At 42.9% G+C, this 21,816-nt stretch overlaps 1 protein-coding gene across 5 annotated transcripts in view; it reads left to right on the top strand.

Moving 5' to 3' along the window:
- LOC308128137 (NACHT, LRR and PYD domains-containing protein 3-like) overlaps positions 1-393 on the top strand; it is a 15,948-nt gene extending 15,555 nt beyond the window's left edge. For all 5 annotated transcript variants that reach the window (XM_080493802.1, XM_080493801.1, XM_080493799.1 and 2 more), the window contains one exon: positions 1-393. This exon is cut by the window's left edge. The gene's annotated coding sequence lies outside the window, so the exon portion shown is untranslated.
- The last annotated feature ends 21,423 nt before the right edge of the window (positions 394-21,816 follow it).

Genomic DNA, 21,816 nt, shown 5'->3' with positions numbered 1-21,816 from the left:
AAACGCCTCTAGTGGTCGCGTTGGTCATCGCAATCCCTCTTGACGTCCACCTGGTGGACACATCAGGCCATTGCGCTCTCCCTCTGCCTGCCAGAAGAGCCTGCCGCACGCCCTTAGTGGTTGTCACGGTCACCACACTGACCCGCCAACGTTTGCCTCCCTCTGGTGGACACTCGAGGTCATTACACCGATTCCAGTCATCACTCCAGGCCAGACACACACAAACACACACACACACACACACACACACTCTTTGTACATAGTGTTTGCTGTTTGATAGATTAGATCTCCGTGTTAGATGATGTTTGCTACTTGAATGTGTTGATTTATGAGACGATTTCAGAATTATTTATGAATTAATACACTTTTATTAATAAACGCCTGTTAGCTGAATTGAACGATTCTTGGTGATTATTGTGTATTTATTGTTGACAATTCACTGGCTTGTAACAGTCTGTGCTCGGATCTCACACCTTCCCTTTTATTTAAGATTGTTATATTTTTTATAAACTTTTTACAAACGAGACTGATATTTTGGTATTAGCTATTTCCAGTTTATCTGGTGGTGCCCCCCCTTTTTTTAATCAATAAATAAATATCGAATTCATTCAAATTAATAATTTTTCATGAATAAATGATTTTTGATAATTTATTAACTTTTTAAGTAATTATTCAATTACTTTAGGAGTTGTTGAAGAGTAAATGACCGTTTACTTCCATTAATAATTTCAATTTTTCATATAATTACTTCCAGTGATTTATTACTTTCAGTAATCTATTACTTACAGTAATTCAATGCTATTAACCAACCATAAATCCCAACACCCTGAAACAGATGTTAACCAGGTGTGAACGGCCCAGAAAGACCTGATGAGACACACAAGCTGAAGAGGCTCTGACAGAACTCACTCAGAAACCTGAGTCACTTCTCTGTCTGACAAAACAAACTCCTCCACTTCTTATCATCTTCTTATCATTCCTATCATCCTGTCTTCTATCAGCTGTTCTTGTGATGATGTCATGGTTCTGAAAGAGTTCTGCTCCTGCTCCTGTATCCATAGCAACTGTGGATGGAGCTTCAAATAGCCACAGTCAACCGTGGTCCCTGAAGGTCTCCTGTGTAGGACATTACAGTCCTCCTTCATCACTACACAACAAGTTGCCTGACGAGCTCAGTCGCTAGAGCATGAGACTCTTCATCTCAGGGTTGTGGGTTTGAGTCCCACGTTGGGCGGTGCTCTCTTTTCAGGCAGTGGTTCACAGTGATGAATCCTACAACTGACCACTCACCACTGTGGCTCCCTGAGAATGACCTTTGACCCCCATCAGCTCTCTGGCTGCTCACCAACTCCACCCATCCAGATCTCTCTCCGTTATCTGGATTGACAAACATTTTAATTCCTTGATAAGCGTTACTACGAAGCAGGTGATCGACTCAGTAATTCAACCAGGCTGTTCCATCCTGATCAGAGCTCGTTCACATAAAAGAGGCGATGATGAAAGAAACAATACTAACTTCTGTCTTTTGTTTTCATGAGAGGCTCTAATACTCTTCTGTAAGAACCAGTTGATCTGAGCTTCTTAAAAAACATCTCCAACAATGTGTTTACAGTCTGTGGCAGACAGAAGAACCAGACTATGATGCAACAGTTACCGGGGCAACATGGCAACAGCTCCTTTCTGACATCACAGTGATGTCATCAGTCTCAGTATCTCCTCCATGACGAGCAGAACCAAATGAGAAGTGTTGAAATGTTGAAGTGTTGAACTGATAGAAAAGCTGCAGTGAGAGTCCTGACAGGAACCAGCAGGAGAGATCACATCACTACAATATGAGCTTCTCTTCATTGGCTTCCTGTTCAATCTACAATAGAATTTAAAATCCTTCTTTAACCTCTAAAGCTCTTAACAACCAGGCTCCATCCTATCTTAAAGAGCTCTTAGTCCCATATTACCCACAAGAACACTTGGTTCCTCCATTTCAGACACAAGTTGTTCTCAATCAACTTCAACACTTGAACTTTGGTTTAAAATGTGTTTCTTTGATATTTTGAGATTCAGGAATTATGTCACCAATGAGCCTGAAATATATGTTTGGAGGTTTTCAGGAAAACTGGAGCAACTGGAGAAAACCCAGGAGGGACAAGGAGAAGATACAAACTCCAAGCGGGCCCTGACTTGAAGTGTAGAAATGCTCCAAACCTGCAGGTTAATGACTCACTGACATCCTTTAGCTTCTTTGTTGGTCTAGGAGGATGATTCTCGCTTAGGGTGTGAGAGGTCATGGGTTCAATTCCTGGCAGAGCCCTTTGGTCATCAACCATGATTCTTTGTGTTTAATTTCAAAAGAGTCTTTGACTTTGTGTGTGAGAATCATTCTCAGCAATAGGCTGCTACAACTTCTGTTAATGAGTCTGCTAACCATTTCTAAACAATAGAAAAAAAACTGCAAAAATATGTCCTATACAAAGCAGATGGGACAGGCTCCTCATGGAAGAGATCAAAGGGGATCAGCGTCTGTTGCCATGGAGACATTGAGAACAAAGGAGAGTAGGACACACTATTTCATCTGGTCCTGGCCTGCTGCTCCTGTTGCTCACTGGTTGGTATCAAAGTGAAAATAGGTAGTTTTTTTTAATTAAAGTGAACATGACAGTGGAATGGGAATCGGTTTTTTTTTATTAAAAATGAAAATCAAGGTGGAAATGTGATTTTCTATCAAATTAAAGTGACTATAAAAGTGAGAATAGGAGTTTTTTCAAATTAAAGTGACTATCACAGTGAAAATGGGAGTTCTTTTTCAAATTAAAGTGATGCCCAAATGATGTAAAAATCATCATCCTCCACTATGAGCAGTTAAAAAACAAATAAAGCTCCAGATGGATCAGAACTTCTGGAGTGAAACATAAAGTACTTCAGGAAAGGAGGAGAACGCCGCCACTAGAAGTAGAGATATTTTCAGGATTGTTACGTTACGTTATGGAACGAACACTGAAGTTAACCCAGAAGTGGAGTATGGACATGATTGTGTGTTCATCTGTGCTCTGGTGGTGAGTGTGTGTGTTGCCTTCAGGGGCAATGGAAAATAAAACCACTGCATGTAAGAAACACTAAACAATAAAAACACTTCTGGTTAAGATCACAGCAACTTATAACACAACAAATAAACCAAATATGCAGCAAAATCATTGAACTGTGATTAAAAAGCTGTGAACAATGAAGCTGTCCCATGAAGACAAAGTCTTGACTAGTTTCCTGCTGCTGGTTGATCCATGATGCAGAAGATCTGGATGAATGACTGATGGTTTCTTTGTCTGTTTCACATCTTGTTTTGCTCTTGTATAGAAAACATTACCAATCACATTCAACACAAATATTGGAAGAAAGAGAGTAGATGTTTTCACTAAAGTGAGCCGGGGAGCTCAGTTGGTCAGAGTGTGGTGCTAATAACACCAAGGTCATGGGTTCAATCCCCATACTGGGGGCAGGAAGATGACGCAAAGGTATAAATTCTGACCCGCGAAGAAGCACCACCATTCCAAGACGAAAGTGGGAATGGGAGTTCTTTTTTAATGAAAATCAAGGTGAAAATATGATTTTCTATCAAATTAAAGTGACTATGAAAGTGATAATAGGAGTTCCCCCTTCACCTCCAGAGGAATATAGAGAGTGAGCTACCAGCAGCTTCCCTCTGGGGAGAACATCAGTCCTCACCTCCAGAGTGAACATAAGTCATGTCTGTATTTTACATCCATCCATCCATCCATCATGTGATCCAGTAAACATGTCCCAACAATATTGTTGTGTTGTTGCTTCTTATTGTCAATGGAACCATGAGAAAGTATGAGAGTGACTGATACTCTTGTATGATCACTGGACCTTTTGAAAGCAGTCAAACTCTCATACTGTACCAGGAGCATCTGTGTCCTTCACATCCCGCCTACATTTTAACTGGACTTTCTGTGGTGGACCAAACAACACAGTTGGGTCTGGGTGAGCTTTGCTTTACCTTACCGTCCTGGTCCTCTCTGGAACGTACAACTTGGTAGAACCACGGCTAAACTAAACTTTGAAAAGTCATAATCGTTATCAATGAATGCTCTTTAATCTGAGATTCCACCATTAAAATCCCTGTTCAGGTTTGCTGTAAAACCAAGCAGGTCTTCATTCCAGCTTCAAATGGAGAGAAAACTGGTTTTCCTGAAGCAAAACTTCTCAACTGCAGCCAATCAGGCAGTGAGAAAATATGATGCAATACAGCCAGCAGTCTGCTCAGATGTTTCCTGATTGTTTTCAAATCCAGAGCGGAGCTTTTCAGCATCTTCAGGAAGGAACAATGGACGACAATTTGTTGAGTTTCAAAACAGCGAGCAAGAAGCGTCTCCACTTCTGCACCTTGGTGGTCAGGATCAGTGTCTGCTTCGTCTCACTCATAAGTGAGAATCATATAGAGACACAACACTGTGTTGGCAGGCCTGGGTAGCTTAGACAGTAGAGCATCAGACTTTTAATCTAAGGGTCCAGGGTTCAAGTCCCTGTTCAGGCTGTTTGTGGGAACAAACTTGAAACTGAGCAGGATGACAATTGCAGCAACACATCATCAGTAGGATAAAACTAACCTGTCTCTTGATGGTCTACATCAGGGTGTCTAAACTGGGTGCTGGTGTCCTGCATGTTTTAGTTCTCAGCCTGCTTCAGCATACCTGAATCTAATGATGATGTCATCACCAAGGTTGTGAAAAAGAACATTAATGAGCCTTTCATTACAAAGTGGATGGGAGAGTCACCGGATGGAGATCAACGGAGATCAAAGCCGGAGGACATCTTTGATCTGAGCATCTCCATGGCAAAAGGCACTGATCTTCTTTGATCTGATAGGAGATCAGCATTGGAACCATTGACACACTGAGATCAAAGGACATCAGCTTTGTAGAGTTGTAATGTGCTCGTACTCATCCTTACATTTTACTAGAAATTTGTCTTCAATCACCTTTTCTCCATCCACACCCTCTACCTGAACCTTTACGTGTTTATTTATTTTTCATTTTCCAGATATCATGATTTTTGTTTTACTGAGATTTAATGAATTAGATTTCATTTCTCTGACTGTATCTAGTATGTCGTTGAGTTTTTCTAGGATTTGGGAGAATTGTGGGTCTGTAGTTTTTGAAGTGTGTCTGTTTTCAACAACAGTATCCTTACTGGAAGCCTGTTGAATAATACTATGTAGAACCTTCTATGTACTGATGACATCATCTTTATTGTTTTGTGGTACTTTCTTAAAATAATTCTTCTTACATTTTCTCATCATATGAGTGAACTTATTTTTACATTTCTTGTATTTATTTTCCATCTCCTTTGTTCTACATTAATTGGATTCTCTATGTCATGTATTCTTCTCCTTGGATGCATTTTTTAAGCCCTTTGTCATCCATTAAACATCTTTATATTTCACTTTCTCTTGTATTTATGAATGAGTTCCCAGTCATCTGATTGTACCTCAATAACTAGTTTTTCCAGGGATTCCTCTCTTCTGACTCATTTGTGTTGACATCTATCTGTTGTCTGCTTTAATGTTTCTGTGTTTTTTATTGAAAACAGTAAAAAAACAAAAACAAACAGACATTAAATCATTGATATCATTGACTAATACACCACTTACTTTGATATTATCTATAACATGTGTAAATAAATTATCACCCTCCAAACGACCCCCAGGAGGCCCGGCTGTTGTGTGTGTGTGTGTGTGTGTGTGTGTGTGTGTGGGTGTGTGTTTGTGTGTGTGTGTGTGTGTGTGTGTGTGTGTGTGTGTGTGTGTGTGTGTGTGTGTGTGTGTGTGTGTGTGTGTGTGTTGAGGGGGGGGCTGGTTATAGGAGAAGTGAAGATGGAGCAGCCAGTTAGTGGTAAAACTAACTCACTGACTGATACTCTTGTATGATCACTGGACCTTCTGAAAGCAGTCAGACTCTCATACTGTACCAGTAGCATCTGTGTCATTCACAACCCGTCTCCATCTTAACTGGACTTTCTGTGTACACATATGATTTTGTGTTTTCATCTGTGGACTGGTGGCTAGTGAGTGTGTTGCCTTCAGTGGCAAAGGGAAATAAAACTTCTGCATGAACAGGAATCATGGAGCCTCCCCCTTCTCAGCTCCAAGTGTCCAAAATCTGAACAGTTGGTCTGGGCTCTGAGTGGAAGCTGAGGTGGTCGTGTGCCTGGGCCTCCAGTCTAATCCACTCCAGTCCAAGTCCAAGTCCAAGTCCAAGTCCAATCATGAAATGTGTCGGCGTTGCTGTTTGAAAGCTCCTCAAAGTGAATAAAGCCCCGATACTGTTGGTTGAGTTCTTTTGCTTCTTGAAGATGTTGCTGGTTGGTCTGGGAGGAGGATTCTCACACACAAAGTTAGAACCTCTTTGGAAATTTAACACAAAGGATAATGGTTGATGACCAAAAGGCTCATCCAGGAATTGAACCCAGGACCTCTCGCACCCGAGGCGAGAATCATACCCCTAGACCAACGAGCCAACGTGGTCTGATCAGTGCTAATCAGAAAACGTCACATTGATAAAAAGACACGTCGTGTCTTCAGCCAGACATTCTCTAGCATGCAGCTCTGCTGCAGCTTCTATCAGCCACCTTGTAGAGAACTTCAGCTCTAAAGTTAGAACCTCATTGATACCATAGCGCCAGTCAGAGCTAAAGTAGAGTGTGATAGGAGGACAGCTCCATGGAGGAAATATAGTCTGGTTAAGGCCCAAAAATGAGAGTGTAGACAGCCAAGAGCGCAGGTGGAGAAAATCTAAGCTCCACCTTCATTATGACATCTACAAAGAAAGGCTTCGCATGTAGAATTAAAAAGGGCCAGACAATCTTTCTTCTCTGAGATCATCAACAAACACAGTACTATTACCCGTACTTTGTTTAGTGTGGTGGACAGACTGAGCAGTCCCTCACCATCAGGACCTCCTGAACTCTTCTCAGATGCATCTTGGATTGATTTTCATCCTATTTCCAGATCCGACTGAGAGTCGGTCAGTGGAGCTCAGGCATTATGACTGGAACCCCTGAGCCTCCACACAAAGATGTTCTGTCTAATCTGGCAGATGTTCTCCCGTTAGACTGAGCAGCACTAACACACATTGTTCACCAGCTCAAACCCACAACATGCAGCCTCCACACTCTGCACACAAAGTTTTTTAAAGATGTTTTTAACTGTTTAGCTCCAGATGTACTACAGAGAACACAGCTCTCTTCAGACGGGTGTTTTTCCTAAAACTCTAAAGACAGCCGTTATCAAACCTCTTTTAAAAAACAGTAATCTGGATGCTTCAGGAATTAGTCACTCCAGGCCCATATCAAACCTTTCTTAAGTCAGATTACTGAAAAGGTGCTTTTTACACAACTTAATGCTTTTATGGCTCAAAACAAGGAGCTGAATGTTTTCCAGTCTGGATTGACACGAGACAGAAGAAGACAGGAGCAGCAAGCAGGGAAGACGAGGGAGGAGAGGCTATTGGATGAGCACTCAATTTAAGGTAATGCAGGTAATGTGGCCGAGCGGTCCAAGGTGCTGGATTAAGGCTCCAGTCTCTCAGGAGGAGTGGGTTCAAATACCACCACTACCAGTTTTAAAGCTTTAGATGGATTTACTTCCTCAGATCAGCAAGTAATGAGACACTGCCATCAGTTCTGCTCCTTCTATGTTGGAGACTTGCTCCACCCCTGTGAACTTTCACCCCAGCAGAACCTTGGGGGTCAAACTGGTCTGTTCCTACAAGCAGGCAAAGCAAGGTGATTGATACAAAACACTATGGATACCACAGACCTCTGTCTGAACATGAGGCTAAACATCTGGAAGTAAGACGCACGACAAGACACTGCTTGACAATGAGCTAATTCGTCACACCTCAAGGAGAAGACACATTTATTTGAGGACATCTTGTCAAGAGAAGACCCATGGCATCAGAGCCAATTGAAGGAAGCTTCGCTTGTCTGACTAGAGACTCTATCTTTGGACGAGTGCGTGGGCCAAGACAACACGCTGCTCCAGTCTGTTGTTCCTGACCAAGATTTGATCTCTTTCATTCATTGATAACAGTTGAGCTTGACCACTTCCACCTGACAAGGACTGTTGTTGACACTCTTCACTTTAATTGAAAAAAAAGAAAAAATCCCATTTTGATGTTCACTTTGATTTGAAAATAATACTATGTTCAATTTGATGTTCACTTTTTTTTAAAAAAAAGATCGCATTTTGACTTTGATGTTCACTTTAATTTGAAAAATAAATTCTACTGTCACTTTGATTTTGACTTTAATTTGAGTCAAGATCAAAGTAAATATCAAAGTAAGGTGGTTACCACTGTGGATCTAGAGCAGAGGTGTCAAACTCCTGGAGGGCCTCAGCCCTGCATGTTTTCTATGTCTCCCTTCTTTAACACTCCTGAATGGTTCATCACCACATTCAGCACAAAGCTCCATAAGGAGCCACTCATTGCAATCAGCCATGTTGAAGCAGGGAGATGTGGAAAACATGCAGGGCTGAGGCCCTCCAGGAACTGAGTTTGAGAACCCTGATCTAGAGCATGATCTTTGACCCCATCAGCTCCCTGGGAGCTTCACCCTGTCACCAACTCTTTCATACTTATCCTGTTTGAAATAAATCGTTTCCACCACTCAGTATGTGCCAGTACTTTGTGATACAGTACGGGTTTTTATGTGTTTTCACTGACTAAAGTTGTGGATCGTACTGAAAGTACTGTACCAAACCGTCACCCTCATGCTTCATGATGTGGACTTGTTGGGTTTCTCCTGTAAAAACAACAAGAAATGACTGTGTTGTATTTGATGCTATATAAGTAAAGATGAAGTGAATTAATGTTGTGAGGCACTGCTGGGATTTGAACCCAGGATCTCCTGTTTACTAGACAGGTACTTTGACCAGCTAAGCCACAGCGGCTTCTTTGGAGGTAGTTGGGGCCATTCCAGATCCAGCTGACCACTCACACCACCATAAAGGTCGCTGAAAGGGCAAGGTGGGTTCACGCGTCGCACTGCAGAAAGGTTCCGGAACCCCACGATCCGGTTCCAGACCCGACTGCAGCTCTCATCAACCAGCTTGACCACACCAAGCTGACACTTTAGCCCCGTCAGATGCACAGAAAACCTCCAGGGTGATGTGCTGGTAACCTCTCCCCTGAGGTCATATAGGCTTGACCATACCTCGCTAACACGTTAGCACTGATTACTGCACACAGAAAAACACACGGAGTGATGTGCTGGTAACCTCTCCTCCCAGGCCAATAGAAGATCACTCCTATAGCAACATAGAGGACCGGTGCCACGACACACACACTCGCACTGTGGTGGAAGAAGAAGCCAGACAGCGACAGTGACAGCCTGTAATGACACAGCTGATCCATTAGTAGTCTTAATAATGGAAACAGAGACAGAAGGTAGAACAGAGAGAGTGTGGATTACACTGAGTTGCACAATCCTAGAATTCTTCATAAAACATTTAATTCCGTGATCAGACAGGTGACAGGTGAGGACATTGGATCCATTATTAATTGATCTTTGTCCACCAGAATCTTCCCTTCATCTTTTAAGGTTGAGGTATTTTTAACAACTTTAGATCCTAATATGAAGTACAGTAATGAATCATGTTGCTTTACATGATTTGTTGATACTTTGACCTGTGAGAACCACGCTTCTCTAAAACCTTCACAAGCTGAGAAAAACACCTTTTCAACTTCATTGCAATGCAATAGCTACTGCATGGAGGCTTCATCTTGCTGTACTCTTTACAAACTGTTTCACTCATCGGATATATGAAGTTACTTTACTTTGTGAACTGAAACAAGTTCAACGTATGGAGTTTTAATGCTATCCACCGTTAGCATGACTCAGCTTTAACATGACACCTAACCTAAACCACTGGTGGAACACGCTGCTATTGGCATCAACAATATATGTTAGTTTACGGCAGGTATATCAACGCTGAGCATACGCAAGAAACCACACATTCATAACTTTATCAGGAAATATAAAAGGAGCAACTTACCGCCATGTAGCTCGTGCCTGCGCTTTAAATGTGTGGTCATTTCCTGTCTGACAGTGGAGGGAAAACATTCTCCAAAACTCACCAGATGTGAAACAACACATCAGGACTGGTGCAGACTATAAGAAAATGTAAAACAACATTTTAACATCGTTAACATACAAACATGGTATTACATGACAGAGGAGACACTTCTGCTCAAAACTTCTGTACAGTGTTCATTTTGACAACAAACTCTGATTTAGTCTCAGTCTTTTGAGGAACTCGCCATTTAGTTTTAGTCTTAGTTTAGTTATCAGAAATCTGTCTTGTCTTAGTCTAGTTTAGTCAACTAAATATCTTCAGAGTTTCAGTCGACTAAATCCACAGTGGACTTAGTTCATGAAGTGTTTCTCCAGAATATCCAGTCATTGGAAATATCCATCAGTCTGTTCTAGAAGGTATTCAAGTTTCAACTAGCAATACAGACTCAGATTGAACTGTTGGATTACAAAGAATGAATTTCATTTTATTCTCAATTTCAAAACATGAGCAAGGCATTTTCACAAAAGATGTGAAAACCAGCATGTTACTCTGCAGAGTTTCTCCATGATTGTGATTGGTCAGATGCTGCAGACCACTATACTGAGGAGGAGATGTTGTTCCTCAGATATTATGAGAACCTTCATCCATCAAAACTCTGGACTTCACTTGGTACCAATAGATTGAAGACAGAGGCAAGTAGGAGAGCTGAGAGTGCTGCAGCTCCCCCTGTAGGATGGTATATGAACTGCATATCTTCCACTTCAATCGTCTAGAAATCAGTGTGTCCACCACTGCAAGTCAGCAGATAGAACCAAACCTTTGGGCTTTAGTGAGGAGTCAGTCTTCTCTTGTATTGATATTAGTACTGTGACGGGCTGAGTTCTACTTTATTATTCTGATCATAGAATCAAAAGGGTTTTTTTCTCCATATTTTTCACACTGTTATTGAATATAAAGATGTGTTTGCAGAACATCTGACACCAGGTAATGCAGTACTGAAAATGCACCAAAGGAGGCGCTGTGGCTTAGCTGGTCAAAGTGCCTGTTTCGTAAACAGGAGATCCTGGGTTCAAATCCCAGCAGTGCCTCACAACATTAATTCACTTTAACTTTACTTATATTGCATCAAATACAACACAGTCATTTCTTGGTGTTTTAACAGGAGAAACCCAACAAGTCCACATCATCAAGAATGATCATGTTTGACCCCTCCCCCCGATGTGCCAGGTACCTCAACGGAGGGTTACTGTTTGGTTGGTACTTTTGGTATGGTTGAGAAAGGATCTTTTGGATTGGCTTGGAAACGAACCCTGCATAGTCCTATAAGAACCCACAAGAACAAGAACAGTTGGGCCGTGATGTCAGCCAGCTGCTGAAGAAATGCTTGTTAGGCAGGAGAGTTCATACTCTGAGAAGAAGCTGTCAAACTCACAGGCCACGCCCCCTCACAGCAGTCACATTACTGTGAAGCACTGTTTTAAATGTTCAACTGCACAGCTTATTTCAATGTTTTTACAAATACATTTTGTCTGTTGTGTCCAGGCCATGAGGTTGGTCTGGTTTTAACTGCAGGAGCAGAGAGCTTTGAGTGATGCGTTCAGGGGCATCACGGAAATTTACCCTCCAACATGTTAATGACCTGCAGGGCTCATATAGTAACGAGGCTACATGCTAAACATGATTGATATACAGTCGTTAGTGAGCTGGAAAGTGTACGTGCAGCACATGGCAGTGCTGAAGGTTTGGCAGTGCGGTAAAGACATACTTTGGTCCAGATGGTTAGCACAGCCCAACCAAATTTCTAAATTTCAAAAGCGACCCGTTAACATGTGACTGGGTTGTGAAAGCTCACAAATGAGGAGGGTTAAGAAAAGCTCAATTGCATTGGCCGGGAATCGAACCCAGGCTCCTGAATGGCAGGAGAGAATTCTACCACTGAACCACCAATGCTTAAACTTCAGCTCATTCCAGCCAGGAAATGTGAAGCGTTCCACCTTCAGTGCTCCATGAACCCCTCCCCCACAGTTTGAGTGATTCTCACTGTCACTGAGTGAAACTGAACCAAACTGTGACCTGACACTTTTTGTCTCCTGCTGGAAAATAAGAGTCAAACTGTCAATAGTAAGAGAAACATGAAAATCTGCCAACTAAATGGACAAAGCTAAGATCCTGAGAGGAGCTGAAGTCAACATTCTTCCATTTGCCATCAGGAAACAGACAGGATTAAACAGCATCATGTTTCTCTCCTCCTGCCTGGCTCATGAGCAGTCACTCCTCACTCTGGGCAGCAGGGGGGCTAATCAAAGCCCACCATCCCGAGTTCCCACACTCCAACTGGCTGGATGAAGAGAATCCATGCATATGATGCAGAGCAGAGCACACAGATCCACTTCCTCCCAGTCATTGAAGGTGACCTCATGACCTCAACACCATCTGTACCTCTATCAAAGAGTGCAGACGGCTCTCTGCTCCACTGCTCCACTCTGCTCAGAATGGAGATCCTGTCAAATGCCTCCTCCCTGATTGAACCATTTATTTCCAACACGATAAGTATGAAAGAGTTGGTGAGAGGGTGAAGCTCCCAGGGAGCTGATGGGGTCAAAGATCATGCTCTAGATCAGCGGTCTCAAACTCAGTTCCTGGAGGGCCTCAGCCCTGCATGTTTTCCACGTCTCCCTGCTTCAACATGGCTGATTGCAATGAGTGGCTCCTTATGGAGCTTTGTGCTGAATGTGGTGATGAACCATTCAGGAGGGTTAAAGAAGGGAGACATAGAAAACATGCAGGGCTGAGGCCCTCCAGCAGTTTGAGACCTCTGCTCTAGATCCAGAGTGGTAACCACCTCATGCCTGGTATCGAACCGATACCCGATACTAGTATCGGTAAATCCCTATTTTATTATTAAACAGAACCAGCTCCTCCTCCATTCCCCTCTAAACTGACAGACACAAGCAGAGCATGATGCAGTCTGGACGCTCACCTGACCCGCCCCCTTCTCCACTCTCAGCCAATCACAGGCCAACTCGCTCTAACGGTGCATTCAGGTGACACAAACGAATGGGAACAAACTAAAGGCATCAATAAACCTAAACATTGCGATCAGCCCCCTTTTTTTCAATCAATCAATGAAATGCTTTATTTGTCCCCATGGCGGGGGGGGGGGGGGGGGGGTAACGGTCACATAGAGCAGGTAGGCAGGTAGTGCAAATAAATAAATAGATAAATAGTGCAACAACAGACTACAACTTGGTACTAAGTTGTAATAGTAACAATGTGATAATAAAAGCGTGAGTCAGATATAAATACAACAGAGAATGAAGGTCAAAGGTTAAATATGTATCAGCATGAGGCCAGGCAGTGATCAGAACTGAGTTTTTAGAAAAACAGTTGTCATTTTTATCTTGAGATGGTGGGGGGGTGTTGTCGGCAGATGCTGAAAGTAAGTAAAAGTTACTTATAATCTAATTTAGTTACTTGAAAAAACAAGTAATCAGTAAAGTAACTAGTTACCTTTAAATGAGTAACTAGTAATCAGTAATCACATTACTTTTCAAGGTAAATGTGGGAACACTGCTCAGTTCTCACCTGAGGTTTTTAAAATACCTTAGGTGCTTAAAACAAGAACATTCCAGATGAAATAGTGTGTGCCTACCTCTACTTTGTTCTCAGCATCTCCATGGCAACAGACGCTGATCCCCTTTAATCTCGTTTCATCTCTTCCATGAGGAGCCTCTCCCATCTTCTTTGTACGGGACATTTGACATTATTGTTTGGAAGCGGTTATCTGAATCGTTAACAAAAGTCCTAGCAACCTGTTCCTGATGAGCTTTTTGTGTCTGTGCTCCAGCAGTGCAGGACTAGTTATACACCAAATAACTGAGACCCTGTCACATTGTGGAGGGGGCGGAGCCATGCTGTACTGCACCTTACAGACCATTTCCTGTTTCACTTGTTAACAAATCACATTATGGATCTGATCTGGATCTGAGCTGAATTTGGTCGCTGCCAAAAAGAGACTGAATCAACGGCTTTAACTTCAAAAATAAAAATGAACTCTCCCACGTTGAACCATCAAAATATGAAATAGAATCATAGATCAACAGCCAGATATTACTTAAAACAAAGTCAATCCTACATTAGACACTGTGACAGTGACAACCTGTAATGACACAGCTGATCAATTAGTAGGATTAATAATGGAAACAGAGACAGAAGGCAGAACAGAGAGAGTGGATTCTATTTAGAAAAAATTTACTTCAAATGGTAAATTCTAATACATTATGGACTATTAAATACTCAATCAATCAATCAATCAATCAAGCAATCAAACAATCAATCAATCAATCAATCAATCAATCAATCAATCAATCAATCAATCACTCAACCAATCAATCAATCAATCAATCAATCAATCAATCAATCAATCAATCAATCAATCAATCAATCAATCAATCAATCAATCAATCAATCACACTTCATTGTCATTGTACAAGTACAGCGAAATGTCATGTGAAGCTTGTAGAAAAGAGAGACGATGAGAGGTGAGAAGAGGAGAAAGAAAAGACAGATTTCAGACTGTGTTCTAAGAGAGGACAGTCTGTAATAGGAACAAAAACACCTCAGCACATTTAAAGCATCAACACAGGTTACAACATGTCTCCAAGACAAAGCACATGTGGACATAGGAGGTGGGGTTAGGTTGCAGCAAGCCGCTGGGTTAGGTAGGTGGAGCTCACAGCCTCTCGTAGGAGCTCAGCTCACCTCCTCCACCTCCTCCACCTGCCTCTGTGTGGGAGGAGGGGAGGGGCCAACAGAGGTGGTGAAGCAGTACTGTTGCTTATCTCTGCAGTGTCAGTCCAGCGTCTGTTGTCGTGAGACGGCCTTGATAGTCCTGGTCAGAGACAAGGTCCCAGTGGGACGGGTGTGAGGAGACATCAGGGAAGGACAGAGCCTCCGTTTTAACATCCACATCCAGGAGAAATAGAAGTCTGAGGGAATCTGAATGTAGATAAGATTTGTTTTCTGTCAGGACGTCTTCAGCTTTCTCTCGTCCTTCAGTGTCTCTGGTCTCCATGCTGCTCCAAAACGGTGGCCATTTTTTTAGCGTTCCAGTTGTGCTCTACAATTCTCCAAGTCTGTTTCCATTTGTCGTAAAAGTTAAAGAGTCACGTCTTGCGTACGTTTGAGTTCATTTATCACGAGTCTGAGGGTTCAAATCCCTGCACAGTCCCTCAGTGAGGATTGGCAGCCTTCCCAATACAGCTGCCTGCTTCTTCTCCACTTTGTGATCGATCAGAAAGCTGCCAGCTCCAATCAGCAGCAGACCTGTTATCATAAATCCAGTTATGTAGAGGTCTTCCATGTCCTCCATGGAAAGAATTGACAGACACACGATCCTCCAGCTGTCCCAGGAGTCGAGCGTGTGTCCAGCAGCAAACGTCCCCTCGGGACATGTGGACTCTCCCTTGCCCAATCGTCTTGTCGATAAAGTTTGGTCAATTGCATTGAGAGAGCAGCTGATCAATTCCATGGTTTCAGTTCAGTTCAGATGTAAAGAGAGGCTCTTGTTAGATTCTGACAGGAGACAGAAGAAGACAGGAGCAGCAAGCAGGGAAGATGAGGGAGGACAGGATATTGGATGAGCACTCAATCCAAGCTGATGCAGGTAGTGTGGCCGAGCGGTCCAAGGTGCTGGATTCAGGCTCCAGTCTTTCAGGAGGCGTGGGTTCAAATCCCACCACTGCCATTTTCAAAGCTTTAGATGGATTTACTTCATCAGATCAGCAAGTAATGAGACACTGCCATCAGTTCTGCTCCTGATATGTTGGAGACTTGCTCCACCCCTGTGAACTTTCACCCCAGCAGAACCTTGGGGGTCAAACCGGTCTGTTCCTACAAGCAGGCAAAGCAAGGTGATTGATACAAAACACTATGGATACCACAGACCTCTGTCTGAACATGAGGCTAAACATCTGGAAGTAAGACACACGGCAACAGACAAGACACTGCTTGAGAATGAGCTCATTACTCACACCTCAAGGAGAAGACACATTTAATTGAGGACATCTTGTCAAGAGAAGACCCATGGCATCAGAGCCAATAGAAGGAAGCTTCGCTTGTCTGACTAGAAACTCTATCTTTAAAAGAAGCGCTCATTGGACCCCTGAACTTCCTCCTGAACCTCCTCCTGAACCTCATCCTGCGCCTCCTCTTGCACATTTCTGCATCCCCTCCTTGCGCCTACTCCTGCACAACTATGCACTTCCTCCTGTACTTCTTCCTGCGCCTCCTCCTGCGAATACTCCTGCACCTCCTCCTGCACATATCCAGCAGCTCCTCTTGCACAATTAAGCACCTCCTCCTTGCGCCTCCTCCTTGTGCCTCCTCCTGTATAATCATGTGCGTCCTCCTGCGCCTCCTCCTGTGCCTCCTCATGCACACATGCTGGGCCTCCTCCTGGGCCTCCTCCTGCAAACATCCTGCAGCTCCTCCTGCACAATCCTGCGCCTCCTCTTTCACCTCCTCTTGCACCTCATCCTGCACCTCCTCCAGTGCCTACTCATCCACCTCCTTCTGCACCTCGTTCTGTGCCTCCACCTCTTCCTGTACCTAACTTGCGTCTCCTGCACCTCATCCTGCGCCTCCTACTTGCGCCTCCTCCTGCACTATTATGCACCTCCTCCTTTGCCTCCTTCTGCACACATCCTGCAGCTCCTTATGCAACTCCTCCTGGACACATCATGCTCCTCCTTCAGCGCCTCCTTCTGCAACTCCTCCAGCAGATCCTGCACCTCTTCCTGCGCCTCCTCCTGAAATTCCTCCTGCAGAATCCTGCACCTCCTCCTGCGCCTCCTCCAGAAACTCCTCCTGTACAATCCTGCTTCTCCAACTGCACCTCCTCCATTGCCCCATCCTCCTCCACCTCTTCCTGCACATATCCTGCATCTCCTCATGCGCCTCCTCCTGCACACATCCTGCGCCTCCTCCTGCAACTCCTCGTGCACAATCTTTCGCCTCCTCCTGCGCCTCCTCCTGCAGCTCCTCATGTGCTTCCTTCTTCGCCGCCTCCTCCACCTCCTCCTGTGCCTCCATCTGCGCCTCCTCTTGCGCCTCCTCCTGCGTCTCCTCCTGCACACATCCTACTCCTCCTCCTGCACATCCTCCTGTGCCTCCTCCTCCACCTGCTCCTGCGCCTCCATCTGCGACTCCTCCTGCACCTCCAGATGCAGATCATTCAGTGCCTATTCCTGCAGCTCCCCTAGCACACATCCTACTTCTCCTCCTGCACCTCCTCCTGCACCTCCTCCTGGGCCTCCTTCTGCACCTCCTCCTGGGCCTCCTTCTACATCTCCTTCTCCACCTCTTCCTGCACCTCTTCCTGCACCTCCTCCTACGCCTCCTCCTGCACATCCTTCTGTGCCTCCTCCTGCCCCTCCTCCTCCACCTGCTCCTGCGCCTCCATCTGCGCCTCCTCCTGCGCCTCCTCCTGCACCTCCCTCTGCGCTTCCTACTGCATGCCCTCCTGCGTGTCTTTCTGCACCTGTTCATGCGCCTCCTCCTAAACATAAACATACATACATACATACATACATACATACATACATACATACATACATAAAAATCAATAAATTGTTCAAATAGTTGAAAACATAACATTCTTGACCTACTTCGTTGGCGAAGTTAATAAATGATAATTTTGTGAAGATCAAAGTGAAGATTGGAGTGGAGATCAAATTGAAGTAAGAATAATTGTCACTTTGATCTTTTCCATTATTTTATGACATCACTATGACATCACCAAACAGAGTTAGCAGATAGAACCATCAGGGTATCACACTTCACAGCCTCCCTGGGAAAGTTGTGGAAGACATAGTAGAGAAAGTGTCAGTAGCAGAGGAAGGTTTGGATCCATGGAGCTCTGGGTTCTGGGCCCAGCAGGCTTCCACTGCTCCACTCTGCTCAGATATATCAGTATATTATAGTATTTCTGAATGTATAATATACAATCAATTATGGCCACAAATGATGGTATAATATACAATCTGTAATAGTATCTTCCATGCAGTATTTTTGATATAAAAACAATGCAGCAGAAATTGTGACTTGAATAATTTTTGATTACGATGTGAAAAATCAGAGGTCTATACTCCGGCATTTTAGAGTCTCATCTTTTAGAAATGTTGTGGTTAATTTTGAAAATGAACAAAATCAAATAAACAGTTCATTATCATGAAAATATATCTCACCAAACAAAGGAAAGAAAGAAGTATAACTTATCAAACCCCACCCCCTCTCCATAAATACTAGCAGGTTTATTTTTTATTGTATCGAGGTGGGCGATATGTACAGTATCTCATAAAAGTGAGTTCGCCCCTCACACTTCTGTAAATATTTAATTCTATCTTTTGATGAGACACTTTTCTTCAGTGTTGTGATCTGATGTGTCAGCATTGGTGGTTCAGTGGTAGAGTTGTCCCCTGCCACGCTTGAGGCCTGGGTTTGATTCCAAGTAACTGCAACTAATAATTACAATACAGCCATTTATAATAGTGGTGCCTTGCTCATGCAGTGTGAGCAATCCACCACAACAATCCCTTAACTCCATCAGGAAAGTGAACCCCAGCCTCCTGTGTGACAGGTGGAGATACTCACAAATAGTGATGCTAAATGAAGCCTCATGAACCACAGTCTTAATTTGCTCACCCCCAGATGGCACTGTTGGTTTGAAGCTAGATCCTGAAGTACTGACAATGAAGTGTGTTTTGAATGTTTGTTGAAGAGACAGCGCCATCTAGTGGCTTCAGAAAATATAGACAGTGGTTGATGAAGCTTCATTTGGCCAGTATGGGGATTGAACCCATGACCTTGGTGTTATTAGCACCACACTCTGACCAGCTGAGCTCCCCGGCCCACGTTGGTGAAAACATCTACTTTCTTTCTTCCAATATTTGTGTTGAATGTGATTGTAAATGTTTTCTATACAAGAGCAAAACAAGATGTGAAACATACAAAGAAACCATCAGTCATTCCTAGGGATGGGAATCAAAAACCGGTTGACATACACCATCTAGTAGAGGATAACTACTGTATGTTTATGTATTAGATCATTCTGTTTTGAATATCCCCTCAAAAAAAGCACCAACACAATATGAAAACACAGGATTCCCTGCAGACCGAGGGAACGTGTTCCTCCTCGTATGTCACTTCCTCATTCCTCTCCAGTCTCCGACCTCCCACAGAGGCTTAACTTGTCAACAGCGCAACATTTGAAAAAGTATAAATTCCAGGGGGCAATGAAGGCAAATACACATTTGACTGTTCTTTTTTAAGGGAAAATTTATAATTCAAGTTTCATGTTTGGAAAAAATAAAATTGTTCCTTTTGGTGCAGAAAACTGTGTGAAACTGCTTTTTAACCCTCAAAAAAATACTCAGGCATCGTTAGGAGAATTGATAAAATCTCATCAATTCTCACCCTGTGTAATCGAACTGTTAATTCCTGTTAACCTGTTAACAAGAGAATCGATAAAGAATTGAAACGTTAAACAGAATCGAAAATGGAATCGGAATCAGAAAAACCGTATCAATTCCCATCCCTAATGTTCAGACACAAAAAGATGAAAGATGGACTGTCCCTCCACCATTCATGTTTACTCTGAAATGAGACTGATTGTTCCACCCCTTTAATCAATCAGTGCTATAATCCACCGCTCTGTATCATTTGAAGATGAAAGTCTGACAGATGATCAGAGTTCTGAAGATTCAGTATTCGGCCTCACGTCTCATTAATGAAACATCTAGAACAGGGTTCCAGTGTGTTCTGTTCAGGGGTAAACTGGTCCAAATGGCTCATTGAGTGTTGAAGGTTGCCAACCTTGAGGAACCTCAGGAGTTGTCTCAAGACATAAAGGACAAGATTGTCCTTCTTTTCTTAAAGTTGGAAAACACTTTCAATGGGCCCAACAAATGTATTGATGAACTAGTTGATGAGCTCCTGTTCATCTCCTCCAGGTCATCAGGTCCAGTTCTACAGGATGTGGTCCAGTTCTACATTCACATACGTTTACATACAAAGTAAAAGACAGGGGATGGAGCTCAGTGGTAGAGGTGCTGTATGTATTCGGTCCTGGGTTCAATCCCCAACATCTCCAAGCTTTATGTCTGACCTCCAGAACACAAACACAGAGCTCCACAGTAAGCGTTTTTGTGTTGATGTAATCTAAGAAGTAAAGGTGAGCTCTGGAATTCTGCAATCTCAGAAACAATATCATGCAGCATCTGCTGGAAAATCCAAGATTGTGTCATCCAAGTATTAATATTCCAGAGTGCAGTGAGAAGCTGAACACCACACTGGGATCTGATTCCATGAACATTAGTCTGAACTACAAAACTCAACTTTGATGTTTCCTTCAAAACCAAAATACTCAGAAATAAACTCTTTTTTTATTACTGATAATGACTCATCTGAGTTTTAAAAAATAACCAACACAAAACTACAACTTTACAACTTGATTAATGCCGTTCAAATATATATATATATATTACAGTATATATATATATATTTGGGGACTGAATATATATATATATATATATATATATTCAAATCACAAAAATCTTTGAAAAAATGTGTCATACAAAGAATATGGGAGAGGCACCTCACGGAGATCAGAGCAGATCAAAGCAGGAGATGATCGCCTTCAATCTGATATGATCTCCGCACTGGAGCCATGGAAACACATAGATCAAAGGAGATCAGCTTTATTCAACCTGCAGCATTCACACTTGCATTTTCTTCTGCAAATACAAACCTCTAGTAATTATTATTATCATAAGAAAACTACAAATGACTGTGTTGCATGTGGTGCTATATAAATAAAGATTCATTGAATTGATGTCATGAGGCACTGCTGGGATTTGAACACAGGACCTCCTGTTCAGTAGACAGGCACTTTGGCCAGCTAAGCCACAGCACCTCCTTTGGTGGAATGTAGTACTGCATTACCTGGTGTCAGAACTTGTTGAAGTGAACCTCAGAGAGCAGATGGCATCGTACAGGTGTTCCTCACCTGTTGAACTAATGCTGGATTTACAGAAGAGTGACTTCATGACAGCTGGGGAACATCTGGATCTGATGTCACAAAGCTTCCACATTGTGACATCACTGTGATGTCACAATGTGGAAGCATGGTAACAGACACATGACAAGGACACAGCGTAACCCAGGATCCAGACAAGTGTAAACAGTGTGGATCAGGGCTGCTCCATGTGATGTGATCAGCTGAAACAGATGTTAACCAGGTGTGGACGGCCCAGAAAGACCTGATGAGACACACAAGCTGAAGAGGAAGTGACAGAACTCACTTCTCTGTCTGACAAAACAAACTCCTCCACTTCTTATCATAATCTTATCATTCTTATCATCCTGTCTTACATCAGATTAAATCCCAGCAGTGCCTCACAACATTAATTCAGTTCATCTTTACTTATATATCACCAAATACAACCCAGTCATTTCTTGGTGTTTTTACAGGAGAAACCCAACAAGTCCACATCATCAAGCATGAGGGTGACGGTTTGGTACAGTACTTTCAGTACCATCCACAACTTTAGTCAGTGAAAACACATAAAAACCCGTACTGTATCATAAAGTACTGGCGCATACTGAGTGGTGGAAACTATATATTTCAAACAGGATGAGTATGAAAGAGTTGGTGACAGGGTGAAGCTCCC

Source organism: Lipophrys pholis, assembly GCF_963383615.2.
Source record: "Lipophrys pholis genome assembly, contig: SCAFFOLD_25, whole genome shotgun sequence".
Lineage (NCBI taxonomy): Eukaryota > Metazoa > Chordata > Actinopteri > Blenniiformes > Blenniidae > Lipophrys > Lipophrys pholis.
Note: the sequence above shows the minus strand (reverse complement) of the source record. Positions and strands in the feature narration are given on the sequence as shown.